Consider the following 12,361-nt stretch of genomic DNA (forward strand, 5'->3'; position numbering starts at 1 on the left):
GGGACGAATCAAAGTGTCTCGAGGCCCCATTAAGCTATCGACCTTGTTAAACTAACAGTGGAGATCGAATATAATTCTTAAAACAAACTCATTATATAATTAAGTTAAGTATTTTTATTATCATTTTTTTCGAAAATTAATGACTAAGGTTCTTCAAAAAATTAATTTGTAAAATAATTTTTAAAACCAAAGTCCTATAATTTTCTATTAATTCTAAAGTATCACATTGAAACAAATTCAATTAATTGCAATTAATTTGTTGCTAATAAATTATTAGGTTCAACTATCTAGAAAAACAAACCTAAGACAATTAAGTCCAACTCAGGTAAATGGATCTTAACAATTGAGTTTGCATGGAGTTACATTTTCTAATGGGCCGAGATAAAACTTATCATTTTAAGAATATTTTATTTGGCAACCAAAACCACATAAATATATATATATCCAAACATATGGGTCACTATATGCATCTAAGCCCAACTGCAAAAATCACATATAGTTCAAAGATATGTCACATAATTGAATATCCTAATCATGTTACTAAATGAGCAATATCTATGTGTTCATGCAAAAATATCACAATTTATCACATTTGCAAAAATACCAAAATTAATTAATCTTGAGTTTATCTACACAAAATTCATAATCAATTACAATTTTTGCAAAAATAATTAAGCCAATTTAAATAAAATCAATCAACAATTAACTAACTTAATTTGGATTTTATTTATCAACAATTAACTCAATTATATTATTTTAGAAAATATATTAAATTTAATATTTGTAGGATATTTGATTTTATAGAATAACTGCACAAAAATCTAATAGATATTAAGATATTAATAAAACTAATTTCTATTTTTTTTTTACAAAAATAATTAATTTTATTATTATGATAACCAAAATATATTAAAAATATATATTTTCAAACTCAACCAAAATATCTTATTCCATATTAAAAATATACCTACTTTCAAAATCAACCAAAATATCTTAAATTTTTATCATAACTTTAAAAATCAATATCTAATTTTTGAATAAAAATAATAAATTTTATCAACAGTGTTATAAAAGAAGATATTTTTATAATTGAATTAATTTAACAAAATAAATTAATAAAAAGATAATAGTTTGAAATTAAGATATTTTTGGCAAAAAAATTGGTGAAAAAAGCCACCTACATGCCCCACACGGGGCTGCCGTACAACTCTAGCATCCCCGACGACTTTTTACTGTGTGCCCGAAACACATACTATCCAATCAGTCCCAAAAAAATATATAATTCTGTGCAGTTTTTCAATCCTAAAATAAACAAAAACTGCAACAAATACACAAAAACACAATATGCTTCATACTAAAACAAAATCTAATCAATTATGCTAAACATATCTCAAAATTCATTAAAAATATTCATGCATGAAAATATCTTCTGTAAAATGTATTCATGCATGAATACAAATTAACATATTTTACAGAATCATAAATATTTTCATGTATGTTTCATATATTAAACAAATTAACATATAAAAAAAAATCTAGAAACATGTTTCTAATGAATATCATTAAGTAAATCAAATAACATAGTTTACGAATCTTACTTTACACAGCAGATTTTGAGACTCATTCTTTCACTCTCTCTAACCCTTATTCCTTTCTATCGCAGAGTTATAACAAGATATTGAACTGGATCTTCAAACTACACAGTCTTCCATAATTATCTTTGATCACCTAAACTAGAGTGGGCAATTAACACATGAGATATGACAATTATAGAGAAGAAGAGAGAATATGAGCGGCTACAAAAGGTTTCTTGAGTCTATGTTTTTGCTTTTTCAAAACACTGCTTTTTTTTATCTCAAAACCCTAGACTTAAGTACCTATTTATAACATCGCTTTAGGGTTAATTTAATTTAATTAAATAATTAAAAGAATAGCTTAAAAATCGCTATATGGCTTAATACTATATATTTTTCCAAGCCTTAGGATTTTTCCATTTTTAAATTCAAAGCATAAAATCTTTAAATTCAAATACTATTATTTTCTATAATTATATAATATAACAAAACCATTATTAATTTATTAAATAAATATAATATATACATAAACTGATTTTGTTTAGCGAAATCATATAAAGTTTTATTAAAAGCTTATGTACATATATATAATTATATTTATATTTAAACAATAATTAATTAATTAATTAATTCATTTATTAAAATTAACTAATTATAATTTGAATATTGATTTAATACTATTTATCAATTTGACACTAATTTTTCATAATTAATAAATTTGCTCAAATTTCTCTTTTCTTCTCTAAATTCCACATCTTAGTCAAATTGTGAAAAGCTTACACAAAACAATTTTCACAATCCTAATTGATCATTAAATTAATTAATCAAGACTATTTAGATGATTTAATATAGGCATTGTGGGGACCATGGACCTATGAATTCAAGCTCAAATAAGTTACCGTAAAATTACTATCGAATAATTTCACTACCATATTAATTCCTCGGACTCCACTAAAGACTCAGAATTTCACTCTTGAACTCATAGAACGCTTTACACTTAATATAAATATGCTATCCATTGTTACAACCATAATTTGTTATTCAATCCTCTATAGATGATATACAACTGAGTCGGGTACAAATTACCATTTTACCTCTCGTTGTATTTTATCCTTAAATACCATTAAATTCCTTGTAAATGGTACTTCCGTGAACTTTAATCACATAAATGAGTACTCAATCATTTAACTTGTTGAACCAGCCTATAAGGTGATCATCATTTCACTTCTTGCTAGAAGTTATAGATGTTCATATCTATAATTAACACTCCCACTCAATTATACTACCAAGTCCCCAAGATGTAAGTATGGGCTAGTCCGTAGGGTAAGCTGGTAACGAACAAATCAAATGACTTGAATAATACAATCAATTAGAATAGTAAAAATACAGAACTAAGATTGAATTGACCTATGGTCAACTTTATCATATGACTATATTATATAATAACGGTACATTTACTTATCTATATGTTGACCCTTTATTTGGTCAACGACTCAGAGTCAAGTAAAACAATAAAAATGAGATGAATTCAAGACAAAATGATAAATGACACAAAGATTTATTGTAGTTCAGCCCCAGAGATGGTAATGACCTACGTCCACTTAGTGTTCTTATTAATGTATGAAAACTTGTGATCAGTAAACTAGGGTTTGCTGAGTTTCACCAGTTCAACCAAAGATACAAGGTATTGCGTAAAATCAATAACTCTCTCTCCCTAGAACCCAAAAAGATCCCTCAAATGATCCCCTTTTAGTCTTATTTATAGGCTCAATGATCTCCTCATGGGCCGGTAGGCCTTGAATACATTTAATACAATCGTATCTCAAATAATAATGGAAATTACAATTATTACATAAATGCAAGATCAGATATCTTTAGAAAATATCTTATATACTACGACCAGCCTGGTCGACTATGAAACAGGCCTTCTGCTGAGTGAATTCTCCTTTGGTCGGTGGTCGACCAGAAACGAAACTGCTTAAATGGTCACGCGCATCCCGTATGCGCACTGGACTTTCCACGTCATCAGATGAATATTTTTTGGGTAAACATTTGCCCCCCAAGTTTATTTTAATGTGACTAGCATTTAATAAACTTACTCAACCAGATTTTCGTCTGACCTGTCACATCTGTCAACACCTTTTCGAAAAAGTAAGCAAATATGACCTTTACAGTTTCCCAAAAATATTGTGACGGCTAATACGATTTCCCATGCATCGAAAACTTACCCCCATCATTACCTCTTTAACTGCACCACGATCAATATAAATATATCACCTTTCCCACTTTTCATTTTTTAGCGTGTCCTTCTCTCTCCTCAGGAACTCAGAAGAACTTCCCAAGAAAAACCCAGAAAGCTTCGGCATTCCGAGACGCGTTCGATTTGCTCCGAGCAACATCTGTGTGATTTCTCTGAAAATCGCAATCCAAGAAAATTTTTGAACTCGTCTTCTCTGTTATACAATCTAGAATAAATTTCGTAAGTTTTCTGGTTTGGGTTCTTAATGTTCTTGAGAAAAAAATTTGGGTGATCGGGTTCGTACACAGAAACATGATAGACTAGGAATTTTAGGTAGTGAAAAACATTAGGTGAGGCCTAGAAATTATTGTGGGAAACAGGAATACTATTTTAGGGCCCGAAATCGAAGTGAAAATTCGATTTTACAGTTTTCGGAAAAAACTGGGTTTTTCCCTCCTGTTTTTGGAGTTGAAAAGTTTTCCTGAAAAAACTTTTCACTTCCACTTTTTGATCCGTTTTTCCAAACTGCTCATAAGTATTTAGTGTTTGCGTTAGGATGCTGCTGGTCATATAAAAGCTTTACTTTTATACACGAGCAACGTTATCCTTACATTTCTTCTCTTTCTATCTATTGGTCGAAGATTCTCATTTCCCCTTTACTCTTCTCAGATATTCATGCATGATCCTTGGGGAGGTGAGAGGCCAATAGACGATGATCTTCTCGCGCTGCTGTTCGAAGATCAAGAGCAACCGTCATTGCCTTTCTCTAACTTTTAATTTTCTCAAAAAAATCCCACGACCAGCTTTCTAGATCGCCAGCCTCACATGGATCGTGTTAAACACATAGCTCGTAGTAAAAAGAAGACCACCCAATCACCTTCTAACAAACCAGCAACAAACACTAAGGGTCCTTTAAATGATCCTCAACCTATGAATATCGCACCACCAGAAATCCAACCCAAAGCTCGGCCTCGCGATGGCCTTCGACCAAAAGTTGACTGGTATATCGTGCCTCCTAGGTTCACATCAACTAGGATGGTGTCAAGGTACCTCAAGAAGTATGGTCTTCCTGGGGTTACCTAAATCAAACCTACCTCCGACCAATGGGCAAACGTGCCTGGAGGCACCTTCAGTGCCTAGTCGAGGTTTCACATTGAGGTAGGGGCAATCTTGCCCCTGCACGAACTTTTCCAAGGGGTGTCCAATTACTTCGAGGTCACCCCCTTCCAAATTACTCCCAACAGATATAGAGTATTGTTAGCACTCTATATCCTTTACAACCACAAAAAGTGGTATGTGCCCACACCGCACGAGATCAACTACCTGTTCAATCTCAAGTCCAACCCCAACCAGAACAATATGGGGTTTTTTCATTTCTATCACCAGGAGTCTACTCGCATATTCCTGAGTGACGTCACCTACAAATCCAACATAGGAAAGTACTTTCAGGAGTACTTCCTCACGACAGACCTGGTCACCGACAACCTAGCCTTCACCCGAGGAGGTAAAATTCTCAATCTCTGGTCGTTTCTTTTTATGTTATTTTTTCCTTCACCATCCTTAGAACCTTGATGTTGTGTCTAGGTCCATGGTACCGACCAAACCCCACTCCAGAGTTGGAGATGAGGGCTGCAGCTCTGGCCAGCATAATGAATATTGAAAAGAGCGTCAAGGAACTGGTCACCGAGAGCAATCTAAGGTTGGTTGGCCTTTGGCACCTAACCAGGAATTGAGGAAGTCCACTGCGGGGAGTGCTACTGGAGAGGAAATCCTCAAGCAGCAGCAGGATGTGTCACAACCCCCAAGAAGGCGGGCAACAGGAGTGACCATTCGGGAACCCTCCAGCAACCCTCCGGCTGCTGTTGGCCCTGCCCAACATGGGAGAGGCAAGCAAAAACTTCCGGAGTACACCGAACCTGTACTCGAGTCTTCTGACGAGAATGATATTGACTTCTCATTCTTAGATAGCTTGCCCATCCCCTGTCATTTTTTTGACAGGGATGGCAACTTTAAATTTACATCCAGTAATTTTAATTCAGACTTCTTTGAGGCTGAGAGTGAGTGTAGCAGTAGTTCTATAAATAATATATCGACCAGTATTAATAGCTCAGGTATATTACTTACAATTTCCCTTTTTCATTATTTCCTTGCTCTTTTAAATTATATTGTATGATCGATTATTTTTATCTTGCAGTCATGCCTTCTGAGGAAGCCTTCGACATATACACCAATGCCAAAGCTCCTGCGAGCAAAAAGAAAGCGAGCAAGAGGCACCCAGGGGAGAGCAGCAGCGATCCCTCCAAGAAAAAACCTCGAACAGAGGATCCTCTAGCGCCTCCCCCAACACCCACTCCTTCCAGAAATATGACACCTCCTCCTCCTCCTCCTCCTCCTCCTCCTCCTACTCACAATAGACTTCCCCCCAAGCAGGCGAGGAGACCCTCGGCCAACGAATCGCTGAGTAGTGCCTTCAACATTACTTATGAGAAGCTGCAAAGGCTATCAAAGCACCACTGTAGCCAGGAAGCCTTCTCGCATCTTCCTCCACTACCAAACATCCAGGTCATCAGCCGTGGACTGTCTAAAGTCCTTAGCGTAAGTGTGTTTCTTTTTTTTTTCTTTAATCAAACAACACTTTCTTTAATAGACCCAGACTGGTTTACTTTTCTTTTTCTGTTCGCAGGGTATCCTCACCATAGGACACAGATGGCGTCGAGCTAAGGAGACCGAGGCCAGATTTGCTGAGGAGATCAAGGTGGTCGAGGCCAGATATGCCGAGGAGATGAAGGCAGTCGAGGCCAAACATGCCGAAGAGATTAAGGCGGCCGAGGCTAGAGTTTTTGACTTGAGCGAGGAGCTAAGGAGATGCCAAGAGTCAATGGTCAAAATTACTGCTATCAAGGAGAAGTTTAAGGAGGCTTCAGAGATTAACTTCAAAGAGGCCACCAAACTCCAAGATGACCTAGTGATCAGCCGAAAAGAAACTGTCGAGCTGGAGGAGCAAATTAAACTGCTCGAGGGAACCAACTCTCGCAATCTGGAGAAGTTCAAAGGAGCGACTTTCAACTGCTTCTACTTTTTTTGGAAGAACAATCCAGAGGCAAACTTTGACTATCTTCCCGAGCTGGTAAAGTAGGCTGAACTGGCAAAGTGTGTCGCTCGTCTGGCGGAGGAACAGAAAGCTCAGGAGTCCCCTGAAATCTCCTTGGCGACTGGCACCGAAGCCACTAAAGAAGATGCAGGGACCACCGTTGACCAGCAAACCTAGCCAGATCCTCCTTCTGCTCAGTGATATATTTATATATTTATAACTATACAATTTTGATGCTCAAGGCAGCTGTCTTTTTAATTTAATAATTTACATCCGAGCAGTAACTGCTCATGGTGTAAAACATTTCATTTTGATATTATAATATTTTCTATCATTATAACATCTGTTCATATGACCAAACTTAGCATAGCACTTTGTTTTGATTTTACAAAATTTAAACTAAATTTTTTGAAAAATACTCTAAATACTGTAGTATGCTTTCCCTTATTTTGCTCGTGTGTTTACATGTGCATGTTGATATCCTTTGCTTGCTTAGTATCTTGTATGCCCCCCAAGTGATTGAGGAGCTTAGGGTTCTTGGTCACTTGCCATGACCAAGTTTTGTTCGAACATTACTGCTCGCATATTCATAATAAAAAATGGTAATATAGCAAAACAACACACATAATGAGCAAATACTTGTAATAAATACAATAATTGGCAAGAATAGCTGGCTCCGCACAGTTCCTTTTATTTCTCGTAATAAATGTACAAAATCATGTCTGTACGAGTGATCAAAAATTGATCTTACACTTGTAAGCGACCAGTCAGATAATTGACTAGCCCTTATTCATAAACTTGTAAAAAGTGAAATTAATACAAGCCAATTCTTTAAAAAGAACTGTTTATTGATAATACTTGCGCAGGTGTTCTCCATTCCAATATTGAGGAATGAGATCTCTGTTTAAGCGAGCAAGTTTATATGTGCCTGGTTAAAGAAATTTTTTAATCTGATACGGACCTTCCAAGTTTGGTCTGAGCAATCGGGCAGCTTGATCACGAGTGTTAAGGAAAACTCTTCTAAGTACCAAATCTCCCACGTTAAACTTTCTCTCGCATACTTTAGAGTTAAAATATCAAGCGATCTTTTGCTGGTAAGCTTCTAGTTGAAGCTGAGCTTGCTCGCGCCTTTCATCGACCAAGTCTAAGGACTCCATCAATAATTGATCATTAGTGCTTTGATCGTATGTCAGCCTTTTATGTGATGGTGGGTTGAGCTCAATAGGCAACATGGCTTCATACCCATAAGCTAAGGAAAATGGAGTATCGCCTGTTGCTGTTCGATGGGATGTTTTATACGACCAAAGTACTTCTGGTAATTGCTCTGGCCATGCACCTTTTGCTTCTTCAAGCCTTTTCTTCAGTGTGTCCTGCAGAGTCTTATTGATAGCCTCAACTTCTCCATTTGCTTGTGGATGAGCTACTGATGAAAAACTTTTTATAATCCCATGCCTCTCGCAGAAATCAATAAAAAGGTCACTGTCAAATTGTGTGCCATTATCCGAGAAAATTTTCCTTGGCAGCCCATATCGACACACGATGTTTTTGACAACAAAGTCCAAAACTTTCTTGGTCGTTATTGTTGCTAGTGGCTCAACTTCGACCCACTTTGTAAAGTAGTCAACAACAACAACTGCATATTTGACACTCCCTTTTCTTGTGGGTAAAGACCCGATCAAGTCAATCCCCCAAACTGGGAATGGCCACGGGCTTTGCATCTGTTTGAGCTCATTTGGGGCTTCTCGCAGTATCTTGGAGAATCTTTGACACTTGTCACATTTTCGAACGAAATCCATAGAGTCCTCATTCATGGTAGTCCAGAAATACCCTGCCTTAAGATCTTTTTCGACAAACTCTGCCCGGATCGTGATGTCCATAGAACCCTTCATGGACTTCTTACATCAGCTCCTTGGCTTTCTCCATAGAATTGCACTGCAACAAAGGCATCGAGTGCGCCCTTCTATACAAAATTCCATCGACCAGAATAAATCGAGCTGATTGACTTTGAAGCGACCTCACCTTGTTTCTTTCTGCTGGAAGCAATCCCTACCCAAGATATTCAACGATTGGCGTCATCCATGTGTCTGTCACTTGGATCATTAGTGAAGACTCTTCTACTTTAACGCTTTGTGCCGACAGACATTCAACTTGCACTATGCTCAAGGTGTCAGCATCTTTCACGCTTGCTAACTTGCCCAAGGCATATCAGCATTTGAATTCTGATCGTGAGGCACTTGTTGGAGGGTATACTTTTCAAACTGTGCCAATAAGTCTTTGGCTTTGTTCAAATAAGCCACCTTCTTGAGACCCCTAGCCTGATACTCTCCCTTAATCTAGTTAACCACTAGCTGGGAATCACTATAAATTTCTAGTGACTTTATATCCATGTCTTTGGCTAGTCTTAATCTTGCGAGCAGAGCTTTGTATTTGGCTTCATTATTGGACGCTGTAAAGTTGAATTTGATTGCACAATGGAACCGATCTCTTTCGGGTGTGATTAAGATCAAACCCCAGCCCCTGCAATATGCTCATTGGAATAGCCATCTACGAACAGCTTCCAGGTTGGAGTTTGATTTTGACTTTCCATTTCATCCATCGCTAATTGGGATCCTGGTGAATTTTGCGACAAAGTCTACTAGGGCTTGTCCTTTCACAGCTGCTCGTGAAGAATATGAAATGTCAAACTACCCTAGTTTGACTACCCATTTTAACAACCGACCATCGACTTCTGGTTTCTGTAAGACTTTCCGTAATGGCTGGTCGGTGAGCACCACGATGGGGTGAGCTTGAAAGTAGGGTCGTAGCTTCCTTGAGGTTAGAATTAAATAATAGGCTAACCTTTCCATGGGTGGATATCTCAATTATACTCCCACTAACCTTTTTCTCACATAATATACTACAATCTGAACGTTGTCTTCTTCGCTGATCAAAATAGCACTAGCAGCATACTCTGTGACTGCCCAATAGATGAACAAAGTTTCTTTTTCAACTAGTTTCGACAAGATTAGTGGTTATGACATGTGGGACTTTAACGCCTAAAAAGCTTGCTCGCACTCTTCTGTCCATTCGAAATTCTTGTTTCCCCTGAGTAGATTGAAAAATGGGACACATTTGTCTGTTGACTTGGATATGAATCTACTCAGGGCGGCAATCCTCCCAGTTAGGCTTTGTTCATCTTTAATCTTAGCATGAGACTGCATCTCGATCTGGGCCTAAATCTTTTCGTGATTAGCTTGGATTCCTCGCGAATTTACTATGAATCCCAAAAAATTTCCTAACCCAATGCCAAAGGAACATTTGAGGGGGTTTAGCTTCATCTGATATGTATTCAAGATGTTGAAGCATTTCTGAAGGTCCTTGATGTGTTCTTCAGTTTTCTTCAACTTAACCAGCATGTCATCGACATGTACTTCCATGCCAATTCTGATAAACTCTTTGAACATATGGTTGACCAGTCGCTGGTAAGTTGCACCAGTGTTTTTCAAACCGAAAGGCATTACTTTGTAATAGTAAAGTCATGTATCTGTTCGAAAGCTAGTGTGATCCTCATCAGGTGGATGCATACTAATTTGATTGTACCCGGAGTATGCGTCCATGAATGATAAAATCTCATGCCCTAATGTAGCATCGACCAACTGGTCGATCCTTGGAAGTAGGAAACAATCCTTCTGGCAAGCTTTATTAAGGTCTGTGAAATCCACGCACGTCCTCCACTTGCCATTCAGATTGGGAACTAGTACAGGATTAGAGACCAAATATGGATAAAACGCTACTCTAATGAATTTGTTTTCCTTCAGCTTCTCGACTTCATCTTTTAGGGCCTTCAATCTGTCTTTGTCGAGAAGCCTTCTTTTTTGTTGTACAAGTGGAAAGTTTTTGTCTATATTTAAGACATGCCTGATCACCGCTGGGTCTATCCCAACCATATATTTATGAGACCAGGCAAAAACCTCCTGGTTCTCCTTCAAAAATTCCACCAGTTTGTTTTTTGTTTTTATCTCTAAGATTTTACCGACTTTCACAACGCTGGTCGGATCTGCCTCTTCTAATTGGACCTCCTTGAGGTCTTCCACGGGTCCAACATTTTCTTCGAAATTCCCAAAGCGAGGATCTAAGTCTCTATCCTCGCTTTGGGCAACATCCTATTTGGTGACCTGTTCACCTGATGGGGCTTGTACTTCATTTACCAACAGCAACCTTTTCTCGGCTTTTTCCCTTGATCCGCCTCTCTTTGCCTTGGTGATCGAGGAATTATAACATTCCTACGCTTCTCGTTGGTTTCCCAACACGCATCCCACTCCTGCGTCGGTTGGAAACTTCATGGCTAAGTGCCAGACTGAGGTCACGGCTCGCAAGTCGACTAAAATAGGTCTTCCAATCACCGAGTTATATGCAGAAGGATAATCAACTACTATGAAAGTAGCGAGTAATGTCCTGTTCGCAGGTGCAGCCCCTGCTATGACTCAAAGTCTAATTGACCCAGTTGGTGCGAGCCCTTCCCTGGAAAAACCATAAATGGTCTAGTTGCATGGTTCTAAATCTTGCATTGATAGTTTCATTCTCTCCAATGAAGATTTATAAAAAAAAAATGTTGAATGAGCTTCCTACATCTACTAACACCCGCTTGACCATCATATTGGCGATCTGGACATCCACGACCAGAGGATCTGAATGGGGAAATCGAACATGCTGAGCGTCAAGCTCGGAGAAGGTTATTAATTCTTCTTCTATTCAAGCTTTTTTTGGGAGTTCGCTCCTCTACGTTCAAAATTTCAATATCCTGGTCATGACACAAGGTTTGGGCATATCTTTCCCTCACCTTCCCACTATCACCTGCTATGTGTGGTCCTCCATAGATGGTCAACAATGTACGAGCAACTGGTGCTGGTTGTAAAAGGGGCGAGCATTGGCGTACAGGTGCCTGCTCATTGCCTCCTTGAGCCCCTCGCTGAGAACCTCCAGCTGCTCGCACATACCTCCTTAGGTGTCCTTGTCTAATAAGGAACTTAATCTCATCCTTAAGATGATTGCACCCATTGGTGTCATGCCCATAGTCCTTATGAAAATGACAAAACTTGGTAGTATCTCTCTTGGAAATATCTTTCCTGATTAGGATTGGTCGCTTGAACAGAACTGTAGTGTGAGTGGCCTAGTACACTTCCGCTCAGCTATCGACCAGGGTCATATAATTCGTGAACCTCAGCTCATATCTATTTTGCTCGTTATCGGACATCGTCGGCTCATGGTTCACCCTTTTAATCCCATTTTCCCATTAGTTTTGCCGTTGCCATTGGTCTTCCCAGACTCATTGGCGGCTTTGGCGGGAGATTCTTTTGGGCCCTGATCGTCTGTGGGAGACTTCTCTTCACTGGCAATGGCCTCCTCGAGCTTGATGTACCTGTCTGCTCAATCCAGAAATTCCTGAGTACTCTTCAATCTATTCTTTCATAAACTATT

Source organism: Humulus lupulus, chromosome 3, assembly GCF_963169125.1.
Source record: "Humulus lupulus chromosome 3, drHumLupu1.1, whole genome shotgun sequence".
NCBI classification, from domain to species: Eukaryota; Viridiplantae; Streptophyta; class Magnoliopsida; order Rosales; family Cannabaceae; genus Humulus; species Humulus lupulus.